Source organism: Mesoplodon bidens, assembly GCF_964165515.1.
Source record: "Mesoplodon bidens genome assembly, chromosome: 15".
Classification (NCBI taxonomy): domain Eukaryota; kingdom Metazoa; phylum Chordata; class Mammalia; order Artiodactyla; family Ziphiidae; genus Mesoplodon; species Mesoplodon bidens.
Window position 1 is genome coordinate 44360292 of NC_138171.1, and position 18588 is coordinate 44378879.

Genomic DNA, 18588 nt, shown 5'->3' on the forward strand with positions numbered 1-18588 from the left:
TACCTTATAAACCAGATACTTTTCAAGCTATGATAAATGCTTATTTAGTTCCTTCTACATACCAAAAACACAGCTATGCAGAAAAGACCGCTGACATAAATGTAGTTTACATTCTAATATTTTCTCTGTTTTATAAGTTAGGAAGTCAGAATACAAAGAGACCAAAAGAGTTACATAAGGTCACAGTAAGGAAGTAGGAGGAGGAGGACAAACCTAGACAGTCTGATGCCAAACCAAGAGAACGTGCTACTCTCCTTGGTAGAGTCAGGGTGATCAGATCTTTCTCTCTCCATAGTCCCAGATCTGTTATTGCACCACAATCATTATCTCAAACATCTTTCCCATTAGCATCAGCACATGAAATGGTATTTGAGCCCTCACCTGTGTGAGCTGAGACCACACCCCCTGTGAAAGTCTGTACTTCCACGGTGCCGCCGTACTGAGGGGAATCACGCCTGAAACAAACAGGGAGGAAAACAGCAGTGAGGAACTAATCCACATTTACCAACACCCATCAAAGCCTTCTTTACACCAACTTTTGAGGCTTTTAAATACACCCAAATCAGTTCAAAGGCGGCAGAGAATAACGGTAGTAAAAAAAAAAAATCACATTTCAGAAAAATAAAAACAAACCATGTTTTGTGAAAACAGAATTCCCTAGTAACATGAGATTCTGGCTGCGGAGGAGAAGCAGGGAAGTGAAGCCCCGCAAACAAGTTTAAAAAGCTTAAGGGTAAAAGGCTCCAACTTCTGAATGGAGGACAAATTAACAAAGCCAAAAAAGCTGTCACGTCCAGAAGCTCAAAAGGTGCTGGCTGCCTGGCAGCCGGCTCTCCTTTCCAGTGAGGGCTAAACATAGGAGGATCCACCCTTCCTCAGGGCAGGCCCTGCGACTCCTATACCTGCGCCATATGACACTTCCCCAAACACCAGAACTAGAGCAGGAGACCTTAGAGGAGCAGAGGTAAGGAAGCCCGAACAGCAAAGAACCATACCCCGGAAATAGGCAGGGTAAACCCACACAAGGCCCGGAAGTGTTTCCCCAGTGTTTAAGGAAATTCTTTAACCACGGTGCAGCCTTCGATTCACTCCACCTTCCACAACAGAGTCACTGGAATCGAGCTAACCAGAATCCAAGAAGCTTGAACTCTCGACCCCCGGCTTCATTACCGTCTCCCAACCGGCCCCACAGCCTGACCCACCGTGACCCCTGACCTCTGCCCCAACTTGCCACTAGCCCTAAGATAGCCCCGCCCCCTCCTAGACTCCCACCCCACCCAACGTGCGCGACTGGGGGAGGGGCCCGCGCGTGCGCGCCTGGAGGCGGAGAGAGCCGGCTGCGCGCACCGCCCGGGGGCTCCCGCCAGAACCCAAACCCACGCACCCAAGGGTCGCAGGACTAGGAAGCCTCTCATCCCTGCCCATCAGGGAGCCCCCACCACCAGACCGCGAAAGGCTGAGATAAGGGAGGGCTTGTGCCGCCAGGTCCTGGCTCCTGACTGGATATGGTGGGCGCGGGCCCCGACTACTCGTCCCACGCCCCCCTTCCTCTTCCCGCGCGCCCCTTAGGGGGGACTGGGGTTGGTGGGCGGGCAGGAGCGCACCTGGGTCCGTCCTCTCAGGGCTCGCTCGCTCGCTCAGGCACGCGTGCGCAGACGGGCGGGAGGAGAGAGAAGACGCGCCCGGGCCCAGAGCCGGCCGGCCTGGCCCCCCTCAGCCTGTCGCTATGGGCGCGCGCCGACAGCCTCGCGCACCGGCCCCGGGGCCCCGGCCGAAGGTGCGCGCGCAGCACCCCGGGAAGGTGGGAGGGGAGGCGGTGGCGGAAAGATGCGCGCGCAGCCACCCGTAAGGGGAGGGGGAGCTTTGGGGCGTCCGCCATCTTGTCTCCCTCTCCTTACCTGCGTCCTCGGGGGCGTGCGCACCACCCCCCCTCCCGCCGAGGAGGGGGGAGGGCCCCCTCTTGGCCGCCGCCTTCGCGGCCTTTAAATTCCCCTGGGGCCCGCGGTTACTGCCACCGCCTTGCTTCCACTGCTTCCTCTCGCGGCACAGAGATGCGGGCGGTGGGTGGGAAAAATGGGAGACGCTACTCGCAGCGAACCGCCACCGCCGCTTCCGAGGCCTCACCAAAATGGCCGCCGCCGTCTCGGCCGCCACCACCAACACCACCGCCACCACCACAGCTCACTATCGCTACCGCCGGCGCGGCCCGTCCTCTCGCGAGAGACAGTAACTGGAGGTTCGGGGAGCGGAGAGGTTCGCGTGCTAGCGTAGGGCGCTGTCCGAAGCGCAAGGCAGCCTGGGAGATGTAGTCCGCCCGTAGGCTCGCCGCTTGCTCCGCGGCGGAAAGCTTTTACCCTCCACCACGGAACCTGCCGCTGGGGCTGCTTTGCGGCTGCCAACTCGGATCGATCCACCCCACTTTTTTTTTTTAATAGATCACCCAGAAAGCTGAAGCGATTTCTCAGGTACTTTCAGCAAATTAGTAGTGGAACCTGGGCCTCTGGATTCCCACGACAGTCCACTTATGTAGAGCTGCTTCGTTTTACGCAAGGGTGGTATTCCCAGTAACTCCTAAGCACTTATGCCATTTGTTAGCCAACTTTTTAGGTTAAGAACCCCTTTGAGAATATGATACCCTCACCCCGGAATCGAATAATAATAATAACAGATACCTTCTACTGAGGCCACTTTGTGCACTGATTATCTCTTTTAATCCCAGCAGTGCTCCATTTTACAAATGATTTGAGGCTCATAGATTAACTAGTGACAGAGTCCAGAACGAAGATTCATAACCAAGCAGTCTAAGTCACAAGGATACAAACACTTACAAAATTTACCACCTAAAGCCCACCCTAGGAGCCAGGTACAGAATCCCAGATAAAGCTCTCATTCAGCTCCTCTTCATCCACTCAGTTGAGCTCCTCCCCATTCTACTCAAAGAGTTGATTCTCTCTCTGTGTCGTTGATTTGAAGTACTGTTTTTGTTACAGCAAAGACCAGGAGTTGAAAACTCAAAAACCTAGGAGGACCAGGAAGGTAGTGTAAATAAAGCAAAGAGGGGCAAAATACATCAGATTCAGCCACAGGCTGTCAGTTTGCTACCTCTGTCCTATGCTGGAGCCGCAGGGCACACAGAAGCATCCAGGATGGATTGTTTGATTGAAAAAGTGAGTAAGTGCCCATCCATTTAGGCCCAGTTCAAAATCTTTCTTTCCAGGCCAAGCTTACATATTTCTGAGACTCCATAGAACCACACTGAACTCCCAAGAGATCTCACATTTCTTGGCCTTCCCGTATACTTTTTTATCCTTTTTCAATATTTTTCCTTCAGAATTTAGCTCAAGGGCCACAACCCCCAGATGATCTCTCTTGACTACCCTTAGGCTGGTTTAATACCCCTTCTGGCTCCCATAGCCTCCTGGGCTTCATAAAGAACTGATTGCATTGTATCTGGATTCATGGTCTGTCCACCCCACGCCCAAAACTGTTGTTAACCCCTTGAGGGTAAAGACATGGTTTATACCTGACAATTCACTATGCCAGTCTCAGAAAGATTATTCAGGAAATTTACTAGTATTATCACACCTTATGAAACACAGAAATAACTGGTATTGGATATGTGAGCTCAAACTCAAGTCTAAAGTCTGTCTTCCATTTTCGTTGACTATAATCCAGCCACCATCATCTTTTGGCTTGGATTACTCCTGACTGGGCCTCCCACTTCCACTTCTGTTTCCCTTTACTCCGTTCTCCACACGGCAACCAGAGTGACGTTTTCATATAAATCAGATCATGATGCTCTCACACTTAAGATCATCTTAGTTCTCTTAAATGAAAATTATGTATCATGGTTTAAAATTCCCATAGGACAGACATTATGTTGAGCTGAAGAAGCCAGACACGAGAGTAAATGCATATGATTCCAATTATATAAAGTTCAAGAGCAGACAAAGTTAATTGATGGTGATAAAAATCAGAACAATAACCATTGGGAGAGAAAGGTTTTAACTGGAAAGATGCACAAGAGGGATACTAGAAATGTATCAGAGGTTGGTAAACTATGGCCCAAAGGGCAAGTCCTGCCCACCACCTGTTTTTGTACAGCTGGCAAGCTAAGAATGGTTTTTACATTTTCAAATGGTTGAGGAAAAAAATCAAAAGAAGAAAAAATATTTTGTGATATGTTAAAATTACAAGTAATTCAAATTTCAGTGTCCGCAACTAAAGGTTTATGGGAATCTGACCATGCCTCTTCATTACATAGCAACTATGGCTGCTTTCCTGCTATAGTAGCAGAGCTGAGTAGTTGCAGCAGAGACCATAGCCCACAAAGCCTAAACTATTTTCTATCTGGCATCTTACAAAAAAAGTTTGCTGACTCCTGTTCTATATCTTGATCTGGATGAGGTCACATCCATGGGTGTATACAGATATAAACATTCACTGAAATGTGCACGTAAAATTTGTACACTTTATCTCACAACGTGTATTTTATACTTAATTTTTTTCAATAAAATAACCCTACAGGATATGATCCCTATTTTTTTTAACCTCATTTACCTCTTGTTCACTATACTACAGCCACCATGCCCTTCTCCAAACCATCCATCCAATTCACTTCTGCTTCCAGAGTCTTCATCTCCATTGTTCCCTCTGTCTAAAAATTTTTCTTGGAATTCCCTGGCGGTCCAGTGGTTAAAACTCAACGCTTTCACTGTGTGGTCCTGGGTTCAGTCCCTGGTCGGGGAACTCAGATCCCCAAAAATAATAATAATAAAAATAAAAATTTTTCTCATGGCCAACTCTCCCTTTTCATGAAGGTCTTAGTTCAAATGTTGCCTCCTCAGAGAAGTTCCCTGACATTAACCCTTTCACTGCCTGTCACTCTTTATCACATGCCTTTTTCACAACCCTTACTTGAAGTTATTAATTTATTTGTATGTTTGTTTATTGTCTGCCCCCTTCCCACTAAAAGATAAACTCCTTGAGAGCAGGTACATTGTCACAGCGTTCACAGTATCTCTAGATAATTAATATATGAAAAACATTTCAAACAACCCTGTGAAGAAGAGATTGTTCATTAGACAAATGAAATTTTGGTTGAATGAAAAGAATAATGAAGACTCAATATTGTCAAGATGTCAGTTTTTCCCAACTTGATCTATAGATTCAATGCAATCCAATCAAAATCCCAGCAAGCTACTTTGTGGATATCAACAAGCTGATTCTAAAGTTTGTATGGAGAGGCAAAAGATCAGAATAGCCAAAACAGTATTGAAGGAGAACCAAGTTGCAAGACTGACACTACCAGACTTCAAGCCTTACTATAAAGCTGCAGTAATCAAGACAGTGTGATATTGGCAAAAGAATAGACAGATCAATGGAACAGAATAGAGAGCCCAGAAATAGACCCACATAAATATAGTCTGATCTTTGACAAAGGAACAAAGGCAATACAATAGAACAAAGGTAGTCTTTTCAACAAATGGCGCTGGAACGACTGGACATCCACATGCAAAAATTTAATCTAGACACAGATCTTATACCCTTCACAAAAATTAACTCAATGGATCACACACTTAAATGTAAAGCATAAAACTATAAAATTCCTACAAGATAACACAGGAGAAAATCTAGATGACCTTGCCTGTGGCAATGATGAATTTTTTTTTTTTTTTTGCTGCGTTGGGTCTTCGTTTCTGTGCACACGCTTTCTCTAATTGTGGTGAGTGGGGGCTACTCTTCGTTGCGGTGCTCGGGCTTTTTTAAAAATTTTTATTTATTTATTTTTGGCTGTGTTGGGTCTTCGTTGCTGTGTGCAGGCTTTCTCTAGTTGCAGTGAACAGGGGCTACTCTTCGTTGTGGTTCGCGGGCTTCTTGCTGTGGCTTCTCTTGTTGCAGCGCACTGGCTCCAGGTGCGTGGGCTTCAGTAGTTGTGGCACGTGGTCTCAGTAGGTGTGGTTTGCAGGCTTCTAGAGCGCAGGCTCAGTAGTTGTGGCGCACGGGCTTAGTTGCTCTACGGCATGTGGGATCTTCCCAGACCAGGGCTTGAACTGTGTGTCCCCTGCTTTGGCAGGCGGGTTCTTAACCACTGTGCCACCAGGGAAGTCCAATGATGACTTTTTAGATGCAACAACAAAAGTAAGATTCATGAAAGAAATAATTGATAAACCGGATTTCACTGAAATGAAAAACTGCTCTGTGAAAGACAATGTCAAGGGAATGAGAAGATAAGCCACAGACAGAGGGAAAATATTTGCAAAAGACCCATCTGATAAAGGACTGTTATCCAAAATATACAAAGAACTCTTAAAACTGAAAAATAAGAAAACAACCCGATTAAAACAAAAATGGGTCAAAGACCTTAACAGACACCTCACCAAAAAAGATACACAGACAGCAAATAAGCATATGAAAAGATGCTCCACATCATATGTCATCAGGGAAATGCAAATTGAAACAAAAATGACATACCACTACACATCTATTAGAATGCTCCAAATCCAGAACACTGACAACATCAAATGCTGATGAGAATGTGGAGCAGTGGGAACTCTCATGCATTGCTGGTGGGAATGCAAAATGGTACAGCCACTGTGGAAGACAATTTGGTGGTTTTTTACAAAAGTAAATGTACTCTTACCATACAAACCGGTAATCACTCCTTTTAATCACCCAAAGGAGTTGAAAATTTATGTCCACACAAAACCTGCACCTGGATGTCTACAGCAGTTTTATGTAGAACTGCCAGAACTTAGAAGCAACCAAAATGTCCTTCAATGGGTGAATGGTTAAATAAGCTGTGGTACATTCAGACAATGGGCTATTATTCAACGCTAAAAAGAAGTGAGCTATCAAGCAATGAAAAGACATGGTGGAATCTTAAACACATTACTAACTGAAAAAAATAAATCTGAAAAGACTGCATACTGGGACATCCCTGGTGGTGCAGTGGTTAAGAATCTGCCTGCCAGTTCAGGGGACATGAGTTCGAGCCCTGGTCGGGGAAGATCCCACATGCCCGCGCGCCACAGCTACTGAGCCTGCGCGACACAACTACTGGAGTGCACGCACCTAGAGCCCGTGCTCCGCAACAAGAAAAGCCACCGCAATGAGAAGCCCGCGCACCACGATGAAGAGCAGCCCCCGCTCGCCGCAACTAGAGAAAACCCACTCAGCAACGAAGACCCAATGCAGCCAATAAATAAATGAATTTTAAAAATTAAAAAAAAGGCTGCATACTGTATGATTCCAACTATATGACATTCTGGAAAAGGCAACACTATGGAGATAGTAAAAAGATCAGTGGTTGTCAGGGATTGGGGGCGGGGAGATGGGACGAATAGGAGCACAGAGGATTTTTAGGGCAAAGAATACTCTGTATGATACTTACTGGTGGGTACATGTCATTATACATTTGTCCAAACCCATAAAATGCACACCAGGAGTGAACCATAATGTAAACTATGGACTTCGGGTGATAGCATGTCAGTGTAGTTTCGTCAGTTATAACAAATATACCACTCTCATGGGAGATGTTGAAAATGGGGCTATACTATGCATGTGTGGGGGCAGGGGCTATATAGGAAATCTCTGTACCTTCCCCTCAATGCTGTGAACCTAAAACTGTTCTAAAAAATAAAGTCGTGGGGAATTCCCTGGCGGTCCAGTGGTTAGGACTTGGTGCTTCCACTGCAGGGGCCTGGGTTCTGTCCCTGGTTGGGGAACTAAGATCCCGCAAGCGCGATAAATAAATAAAATAAAGTCTTAATTTAAAAAAATGTGAATGATGCCCATCTTTTTAGACCCTCCTCCCATCATCCTTAGAAGTCGAGAGCAAGCCAGAGTCTGAATGGATTGAACATAGCCTTGTACTAATTCCTTACTATGTGACCTTGAGCAATTCATCTCACCTCTCTGAGCCTCTCTCTCCTCATCTGTAAAGTGGGGATAGAGTTGCTGATGTAAAATTGCTTGAAAGCTCTAAAGAACCAGCTAAATGCAGGGGTGTATTTTGAACCTCTATTTCAGAGTCTCAAACTCAATGATCTTCAGGTCAAGTTTAGCCTTCAGATGTGCTTTACATAATGTTTTGATATTCTGAGTATTATTAATACTTTAGGCAGGAGAATGAAGGTTCTTACTTGCCATAAGCCCCACCATTTCTAATTGTCTTTTACTGGGCGACCTCACACATTCGTCATATCTGCCTGGCTCCTGAAGGCAGTTGAATCTGCAACTTCTTGTTCCTACACGTGAGTGGGAGAGATGGGAGCAAAGATGACACAGTCCTTGCTCTCAAGAATTTAGTCTCATTGCGGAATGAGCTGTGAACTTGGTAAAAAGTCAGGGCAGAGTGTTTTGATGCCACGGTGGTCAAGGGTCGTGTCAGATCCAGTGGGGAGGACTTCCAAGGGAAGTTGTCGTTTGAGTCTGACCTTGAAAAATTTAGGCATGAAGGGTAGGCACTTCAAGAAGATGACATGGCCTCAGTGAAGCTGAGGGTTGTGGGGGACAGTGAGTAGATCAGCTTATTTTCTTTATAAGGGAACAGATTGAGACAGATAGGTCACCTGGAGCCAGGCTGCCAAAGGCCCAGCATGCCACGCTAGGTAGTAAGGGATTCGTTCAGAGGTTACAGGGAGCTATTGAAAGTTGTTGAGCAGAAATTGGAATGGTCCAGACTCCACTTTCCAAAGGAGAATCTAACAGAATGAATGGGGTGGCTGTAGAGATAGATGTAAGGCTGGAGATAAGAGAAGCCAGAGCTGTTACCCAGTTGTAATGGGGGCTACTGGCCAGCAGGTGGCAGTGGAGATGGAGGGAGACACTGCAGAGGAAGAATTAGCAGGATTTGGCAGACAGTTGATTGCTAGTGATAACGATCCTCTAAACAGCAGTTCCTCTTGCCTTCTGTGAAGCTAGCCTTTCCCAGTCTCCTCCTACCTCCTACCTCCCTGGACGCTCCTTCTCAGTCTTGCTTACAGGCCACTTCTCCTGGACACCTCCATCAATTGTAGGAGGTCCTCAGCATACTTCCCTCAATTGCCTTCTCTCATCCAGCACGTTCTCAAGGGCAGAGGCAGGTACCCCAAAGCTTCAGGACCCCTCCCTTACAGGGACCCTTCATTACTCGAAGTATCTGGGGGTTATAGAACAGTCTAGGTGAGGTGGGAAAGCCAGGTTGCAACCCGAAAGCATTTGCACGTAAACATTTCTGATAATTTGCCTAAAGAGAAGAAAAAGACACTAATCCCTAAGGCTCCAGTAATTTGTCATGATTTCATCATGCAGTCCAATGACCACCTCTTAAGCCAAGGACTCGCAAGGACTATTCCCAGTTTGGAACTTGGTTTCCCATCTAACTCGTGGATTCCTCCTGCAGGCATCCCAGGCACTTTGGACACATACATTTAAAGCTAACTCTGGTGGTCCAGTGGTTAAGACTCCAGGCTTCCACTGCAGGCGGTGCGGGTTCGAACCCTGGTTGGGGAACTAAGCTCCTGCATGCCTCATGGCGTGGCCAAAAATTAATTAATTAATTAATTAATTAAACTGAACTCATGATCTGAACCACAAATCCGCTCTGCAGTCCACCACTATCCACCCAGTTCAAACCAGAATGGAAGGCAACACCTTCCCTTTCCCTCACACCTCACATCAAGCCACCGAGTCTTTTCCATTACATCTGAAATATTTCTCTCCAATGGATATTTCTATCCATTTCCCTCCAGTCCCACACCCAATTCTTAGCCCTTGATGACTTATAACCAGTGACAGTACCAAGAACTGGCTTGTTGGGAACTGCAGGGACTTTAGTCCTCCCCTGCCCCACTACCAGTATCTCTAACTGCCTCCCCACCCCATTCTTTGATATGGACAATGACTGTTTTCTCAGTCTTATGTAAAGTGATATGCAAATGAAGCTTCTAGGGGAGTCTAGTCCTCTAGCCTTCTGCTCTCTACGAGCCAGACAGCTGTTCCTAACCCTCCTAGGGCTTGGGCTGTCTGCACCAGCCTCCTGAGTGGTCTCCCTGTGGCCAGTCTCTCCTCCCGCTAAAGTCCCAGCTCTGGCAGGGTTTCCATTCCAATGGGGGTAAACAGAGAACAGGCATGAGAGAGTGTAGTACAATGTCAGGGCCTCATAATGTGGTAAAGCAGGTGGAGAGGGGCAGAGATGGGGTGTCTGGGAGATGCCATTTTAGACGAGGTAGTCTCTGGTGAGGTGGCAGTTGAACAGAGACTTGAAGGTTTCTCCTCCACACAGCAGCCAGGGAAAACCTCTCTAACTTCAAAGCTGATAAAGTCACTCGACTTCAAGTCCTTTCATGGTTCCCATGAAACTCCTGTCTGAGACCCACAAAGCCCTGCTTGGTGGCCTTTGCCAAATCCTCCAGCCTCATCTCTCCCAGCCCTCCACACTCCAGCCACGCTGGTCTTCCCACTCGTGTCCCTTTATAGGCTCTTTCTCTACACTGGGCTTTCTCACACATGGTTCTCTTTCTTCCCACCCAGTCAAAGCTTACAGAGTAACATCACTGCCTCCAGAATCCTTCCCTGGTTCTCAGACTACATTATATCTCCTATAACATTCTGTGCTTTTTTTTTTTTTTTTTTTTTTGCCTCTCAGCACTTTAACACTGGAAATAATTACTCGACTTCCTGAAAGCTCATGGTGAGAGAGGGGTCACATCTGTCTTGTTCACTTATGTGCACATGTCTATACCCATTGTCTGGAAGAGTGACAGGCACATGCTAAATATCAATGGATAGGGGTTGGTTGTTGACTCTATGTGTTTTTGTTTTTGTTTTTTTTTGCGGTACGCGGGCCTCTCACTATTGTGGCCTCTCCCGTTGCGGAGCACAGGCTCCAGATGCGCAGGCTCAGCGGCCATGGCTCACGGGCCCAGCTGCTCCGCGGCATGTGGGATCTTCCCGGACCGGGACACGAACCCGCGTCCCCTGCATCGGCAGGCGGACTCTCAACCACTGTGCCACAAGGGAAGCCCTCTATGTTTTTTATTTACTCTTTTATTTTTTTTGGCCGGGTTGGGTCTTCGTTGCTGCGCGCGGGCTTTCTCTAGTTGTGACGAGTGGGGACTACTTTTCGTTGCGGTGCGTGGGCTTCTCATTGTGGTAGCTTCTCTTGTTGCGGAGCATGGGCTCTTGGCGCGTGGGCTTCAGTAGTTGTGGCACGTGGGCTCAGTAGTTGTGGCTCATGGGTTCTAGAGCGCAGGCTCAGTAGTTGTGGCGCACAAGCTTAGTTGCTCCACAGCATGTGGGATCTTCCGGGACCAGGGCTCGAACCGCTGTCCCCTGCATTGGCAGGCGGATTCTCAACCGCTGCACCACCAGGGAAGCCCGGTTGTTGTCTCTATGACCCACATATGTGAGATTCACTCAAAAATTATAACAGTGACAAACACTGTAAGCACCAACTGTGTTTTTACACAAATTAATTCACTTAATTCTCACAAAACCTTATTGAGTAGATTGTCATCCTCGTTTTTACAGATGGTAAAAAAAGATGGTTAACTAACTTGCCCCAAGTGACAGAGCTGGGAAGCAGCAGAGCAGGGACTCGAACCCAGAGAGACTAGCTCACATGTGTGCCCTTAACTGCTGTGCAACACAGCCTGACAAATCCAGGTCTATGAAGCTCCAAGTATTATTCTAGGCACCAGGAAGATAGTATTGGAAAAACAAACCAGTAAAAAACTCAACATTCAGGTTTTTATTGAGCTGATATTCCTGATGGAGAAAAACAAAAAACAAATTTATAAGCAAGTAAAAGTATAAAATAACGGTAGGTAATATGTGTTATGAAAAAATAAAGCGGGGCTGGGGAGAGGGAGTGAGGGGCACGGGTGGTGCTTTTTTGGACAAGGTGGTCTGGTAAGGCATCTCTGGTGTGCTGACATTTGAACAGAGAATACTTTGGGGGAAGAACATTCTAAGTGAAGGTAAGTTAATACAAAGAGGCTGACCAGCTTATCCTGACAGGAAACAACCAGAAGGCTCAGGAGCCTGCAGGGGACAGGAGAACAGTAGGAGATGAGGCCGGAGAGGGGGGTCAGGCTTGGATCTAGTAGTGTTTTGAAGGAGTTTAGATGGAATTATAAGTGTAGCAGGGGGGGCTCTGAGCAGAAGCCAGTGTTGAGAATGGATTATAGAGGTGAGATTAGAAGGCAACTGCTGTAGCCTAGGTGAGAGGTGATGGACACCAAAATGTTTAAGTAGAATGGGAACCCAGGGATAGGGTTGCCAGATTTAATAAATAATTCCTCCAGGGGAACTCCCAGAGGGGCGTCCAGAAGTCAGCTTTGCAGTGGGTGAGGTCCCGGGAGCCTAGGAGAGGGTGGCAAGCTGCTAGAATACCTCTCTCATCTCTGGGAGGACTGGGAACTTGTGAGAACACAGCCAAGCACAGAGACTTTATGGGTTGATTCCAGCACATCTTAAGTTAGCACAACAATCAAAAGCATCCCCAGCACTAAAAGAGGGAAACTAAAATCATGATGCACAGTTCTAGGAAGGGTGTGAAGACAGGCACTCACATGCTGCAGGGGGAGTGTACATGGGCACAATCATTTTGATTTGGCTTTTTTTTTGGGGGGGATGTACCAGGTCTTAGCTGCGGCTCACTGGCTCCTTAGTTGTGGCTCGTGGGCTCTTTAGTTGTAGCATGTGGGCTCCTTAGTTGTGGCATGCAAACTCTTAGTTGCAGCATGCATGTGAGATCTAGTTCCCTGACCAGGGGTGGAACCCGGGACCCCTGCATTGGGAGCACTTAGTCTTATCCACTGTGCCACCAAGGAAGTCCCGATTTGGATTTTTTTAAAAGACTGTTTTTTAAAAAAGAAAATAAAAGTATTAAATTTAAAAACTATTCTTTGGGAATTCCCTGGTGGTGCAGTGGTTAAGAATCCGCCTGCCAATGCAGGGGACACGGGTTCGAGCCCTGGCCCGGGAAGATCCCACATGATGAGGAGCAACTAAGCCCCTGCACCACAATTATTGAAACCTGTGCGCCTAGAGCCTGTGCTCTGCAACAAGAGAAGCCACCGCTCGCTGCAACTAGAGAAAGCCTGCGCGCAGCAACGAAGACCCAACGCAGCCAAAAATAAATAGATAAATAAGTTTATTTTAAAACTTAAAAAAAACGCTATTCTTTCCCCAGAAATTACACTTTTAGAAATTTATTTAAGGAATCAATCTGAAAAATGAGCAAATATCCATGGACAAAGAAGTCCATCACAGCATTGTTTATAAAGGCAACAAAATTTAGATATGACATAAAGGTTCAACAAAAGAAAAACAGGGAATTCCCTGGAGGTCTGGTGATTAGGACTTGGAGCTTTCACTGCTGGGGCCTGGGTTCAATACCTGGTCGGGGAACTAAGCTCCCACAAACCACAAGGCGAGAAAAAAAAAAAAAAAGACAAGTATGTGAAGAAGTAGTTGGGAGACAAGGAAAGTCAAATCACCAATAAATATATTGAAAAGATGGTCACCCTCATGAATAATCAGGGAAATGTAAAAGTGATAACATTACCATTTCACAGAACTAAGAGGACTTCGCCTTTACCTGTAAAGTTGCATTTTATTTAACAATTCTGCACCCCAACAATGCACCTTAGCACCCAGATTATGGTCTCTAACTAGGGCTGGTTGCAGAAAAGGCCAAGTCTGTGTCTAGGGCTGAAAGGTACAAGATGAGCCTGGAACATCTTGTAGAGCCAGGAAGCAAAGAAATTTTCAAAGATTAACATAGTCTTGTTGGAAAGACAAGAATCTTGACAAAGGGGCTCCCACTGGCCAACGCTAAGACCATTAAAACCCTAAAAAAAACCTGTTGGGCTGAGGTCAGTATTGGGCTTGGTCCACTGAAGTATTCACAGAAGAGTGAACATAAAGTTCTGAACTCTTTAAAAAGGGTGAATAGAATAAAATAATCCTATTTTGTCGTCTTGTTAGTGAAAAAAAAATTTTTTAATGGAAGCAAAAAAATAACAATATGTGTGTTTGTTAATTCTAGGAGATGGTACACAGGTGTTTGTTTTAGTTTTCTTTTTTTAACTTAAAAACAATTTTTAAGTGTGTCTAGGATAGAGGTAACACAAATGTTTGCTTATAATTACTTCATAAGAAGTACATACGCTTTATACATTCTTCTGATGTATGTTGTATTTTACAATTTAAAAGTTTTTGTTAAAAAATTCAACAGCGAGGGATTGCTTGATTAAATTTCAGTGTAGCTGTTACATGGCATAATGTGCAGTCATTAGAATGATGTACTGACATGGAACATATTGAAAACAGCAGGGTACAGAGTAGTGCATTTTGTATAATTGCAACTTATAAATTGAGAGGATGAGTATATTTGTATAGGCAGACAAGCAAATGTGAGCATGCTAACCAATGTGTCGACAGGTTATCTCTGCGTGGTAGGATTTGGGATAATTTCAATTTTTTGTGAGCTTGTCTGAATTTTAAAAAATTTTGATAACAGGCATGTATCATCATTATAAAAGCAACATGCTATAAAAATCCAAACAACCTCAATCCAATCTCCCATACATAACTACTCTAAGCTGAGTTTAATGACTATTCTCCTCGACTGTTCTTTCAGACCTCACACACACGTTTTCTTTTTGCTTTTTTTAACAAAAATGAGAGGACACTGTACCTATTGTTCTACAACCTGCATTTCTTATTTAGCAACACAGTTATAGAGATATTTTGTTTGTGAATCACACTTGTACAGTCAGAAAAAAGTACAATTATTTATGGTTTGGGAAACAAATAATGCTGTAGGTATATATTATTAACATGATAAAATGTGAAAAAAGGACTAACAACATATGTAATATGATTCCATTTCATAAAAATACTAAATCTAAATAGGAAAACAAAAACGCAGGCAAAAATTTTTAGAAGAATATACCAAACTGTTATGTGACCATCTTGTTGAGGATGAGAAGGCAAAAGCTGTTGATCTTTTCTTCTTTATATTCTTCTTTATTTTCTTTAAAAACTTTTTTGCAATGAGCATACATTGCTTCTTTTTAATTTATGAACTTTACCCCTCCCCAGGTTTATTGAAATATAACTGACATTGTGTTTTGAACTCTTAAAATCGTTTTTTTTTGTAATCGCGGTAATAAATGTTTGCTCTTCGTCAAACATAAAATCCAGTACTTTGAAGTATAAACCAAAAGGTATGTCTTTCCTTCACCTTCTTTTTTTTTTTCCTTCACCTTCTTAATTCCACTCCCCAGAGGTAATCAGTGTTGTTACTTGTATTTCCTCAGAAATTTTCCATGAGTATGTCTTTTATACCTAGAAATGATATCATACTGTATATATTGTTCTACATCGTGCCTTTTTACACTTAATATATGTGTAACATCTTTCCACATCAATACATACAGACTTATCTTTTACTTTTTCAAAAATAAATTTATTTTATTTTATATTTGGCTGTGTTGGGTGTTCATTGCTGCACACGGGCTTTCGCGAGTTGCAGCGAGCTGGAACTACTCTTCTTTATGGTGCACAGGCTTCTCATTGTGGTGGCTTCTCTTGTTGCGGAGCACGGGCTCTAGGTGCATGGGCTTCAGTGGTTGTGGTGTGCGGGCTCAGTAGTCGTGGTGCACAGGCCTAGTTGTTCCTCAGCATGTGTGGTCTTCGCAGACCAGGGCTCGAATCCATGTCCCCTGCATTGGCAGGCGGATTCTTACCCACTGCGCCACCAGGGAAGTCCATATCTCTTACTTTTAAATAGCTACCCGTCAATTGTGTGCATATAACATGATGTCTAGCTAACTTTGTACCATGCTGTGATGGACAACATTGTACGTTTATATTTTGAGTTGTACAAGTAAATCTATAAGGTAAATTCTTAAAGTGGAAGAGAATTGCTGGGTCAAAGAATATGTGCATTTAAGATTTCCATAGACACTACTAAATATTGCCCTCCTAAGGTGCTACCCTAATTGCTAGTGCCACCAACAGGGTACGAACGGTGCCCCTTTGCCCCTCCCTCATTAATATCACTAATTAGCAGGCTTTTATTTTTTAAATAAATTTATTTATTTATTTTTGTCTGTGTTGGGTCTTCGTTGCTGCACGTGGGCTTTCTCTAGTTGCATTGGGCAGGGGCTACTCTTCGTTGCGGTTCGCGGGCTTCTCACTGCGGTGGCGTCTCTTGTTGTGGAGCATGGGCTCTTGGCGCTCGGGCTTCAGCAGTTGTGGCACGTGGGCTCAGTAGTTGTGGCTCATGGGCTCTAGAGCACAGGCTCAGTAGTCGTGGTGCACGGGCTTAGATGCTCCACGGCATGTGGGATCTTCCCCGACCAGGGCTCGAACCCGTGTCCCCAGCATTGGCAGGCGGATTCCCAACCACTGCATCACCAGGAAAGTCCCTAGCAGGCTTTTAAAACATCTCCTGTGAAACATCAACTCTACCGAATAAAAAGCTTGGTTTTTATTTTACTTTTTTCATCTTGACACAAAGCCTTGTTGAAAAGACATTCTATGCACAAAGTAAAACAAAAATTCCAAACAGTACACAAAGGTATACAGTAAAGAGAAAGTCTCCCTATATGACCCTCCTACCCCATCCCACCCAGATACCCTGTGAAAGGCTGGTGTATAAAAATAAAAATTTCTGTGCATAGGGAATGAATATTTTCCCCGCTAGTGTTTTTTAGTGTAAGATGCATGCTTTTTTTAGAAAAGACTTCAGGTACTAAGAATTGGATTAATTAAAATCCTTAATAACACATTGTTATTATCTGTTTATAGCCCTCTTTTATTTCTTTATCCACTTGTTTTATGTTTTTATTTGTTTATTCATCTATTTATATATTTACTTATTAATATTACAATAATATTGACAATAATTCCCATCTTCTGATGGGCTCTACCTTTGTCCTGTTCAAGCTGCTTCCCCTTCCCCACACCAGGAAACCACTCTCTGGAACTTTGTGTTTATTGTTTTCTTGCCTTTAGTTTTGTAGTTTTGTCCTATCTATGATGATTAAACAATATATTGTTTAGTTTTAGTTATTTCTGGATTTTTTAAAAAGGTTATCATGGTGTAGGAGTCCTCAGGTTCTCACTTTCTGTTTTTACACTCAATGGTCTATTAATGAAATTCATTTGTACTGTTATGTGTAGCTGTGGTTAATTCCAATTTCACTCTTGTATAATATTTCATTTTGTCAAGGTGCCCCAATGTATTTATCCATTCTCCTGTTGAAGGGCTTTTCGGGTTCATTCTGGTTTTTGGCCATTTGTTCACTGCTGTTATGAATATTCATGTACATGTCTCCTAGAGCACTTGAGCAAGACTTGTTCCTGGATACCTGCCCAAGAGTGGAACTGCTAGGCTTTAAGGTGTGTAAATGTTCAATTTGACAAGAAAGAATGATGAATTGTTTTCCAAAATGGTTGTATGGATATATATTCCCACCAGCAATGTATAGAAGACCTACTGTTCTTCTCCAGTACTTGGTGTTTTAATTCTTGCCATAGACTGGATATCTCATTATGATGTTGATTTGTATTTCCTTGAATGATGTTGAACATCTCTCAGTAAGTTTCTTAGCCATACTTCCTCTTCTTTGAAATGCATGTTCGAGTCTTTTGCCCATTTTTCTGTTGATTTATTATGCTTTGTTGGTTCATAGACGGTCTTTAGATCATCTCAATATATATATCCTTGAATAGTGATATGTGTTTGCAAATATCTTCTTCAAATTTGTAGCTTATAATTTTGTTTTAATTTTAATATAGTTTTATTTATCAATATTTTATTTTATAACTAACCTTTTGTGTTTTGAGATTCGTTATTACTCCAAGATTAGAAAGAAATTCTCTTATATTTTCTCCTAAAACTTTTAATGTTTTGCCTTTGATAATTAAGTCCTTATATCTGGAGTTGATTTTTGTGTATAGTGTGAGGCAATGATCTAATTTCATTTTTTCCTATAGGGAGGACTTTTTTTCCAGCTCCACTTATTGGATAGTCCCTCCTTAGATCTGTCGTGCCACCCCTGTCATTTATCAAAATTTTTTATATTCATGAGTTGATTTTGGTGAATTTCTATCACTACCAACACCATCTTGTCTTCACTGCAATAGCTTTTTAACAATTCTGGTAGAACAAGTCTCTTCTCTTTATTCTTCTTCAGAAGTATCTACCTGTTCTTAGCTCCTACTTCTCTGTATATATTTTTTAATTGGCTTGTTGAGTTTCATGAAAAACCCTGTTGTAAGCTTTATTAACATTGCATTGATGGTTACAGATCAATTTGGAGAGAACTGTATCTTTACAATATTGTCTTCCTATCCATGAACACAAGATAGCCCCATTTGCTTATTAATAATAAATCTTGAAGATTATCCCAGATCTGCATGTTGGGATCTACCCTATATTTTATTTTATTTTACCTTATATTTTAAAAGGCCATCCTAGACCATTGTGTGAATGTTGAATGATTTATTTAATCACTCCTATTTTGGACAGTTGAATTATTTTCATTCTCTAGCTCTAGGAACAATATTTTTGTGGAAAACCTG

The 18588-nt window shown here is 43.6% G+C and overlaps 1 protein-coding gene across 2 annotated transcripts in view; it reads right to left on the bottom strand.

Moving 5' to 3' along the window:
* Window positions 1-2198, bottom strand: part of SRCAP (Snf2 related CREBBP activator protein) — a 34119-nt gene extending 31921 nt beyond the window's left edge. The window contains exons 1-2 of one of the 2 annotated variants that reach the window (XM_081257233.1): window positions 2125-2198; window positions 382-455 (exon numbers count right to left, since the gene is read on the bottom strand). The gene's annotated coding sequence lies outside the window, so the exon portion shown is untranslated. Of the gene's footprint in view, window positions 1-381; window positions 456-1898; window positions 2000-2124 lie in introns of those variants that run through there. The other variant, XM_081257232.1, reaches the window with a different exon arrangement.
* Between the last annotated feature and the right edge of the window lie 16390 nt (window positions 2199-18588).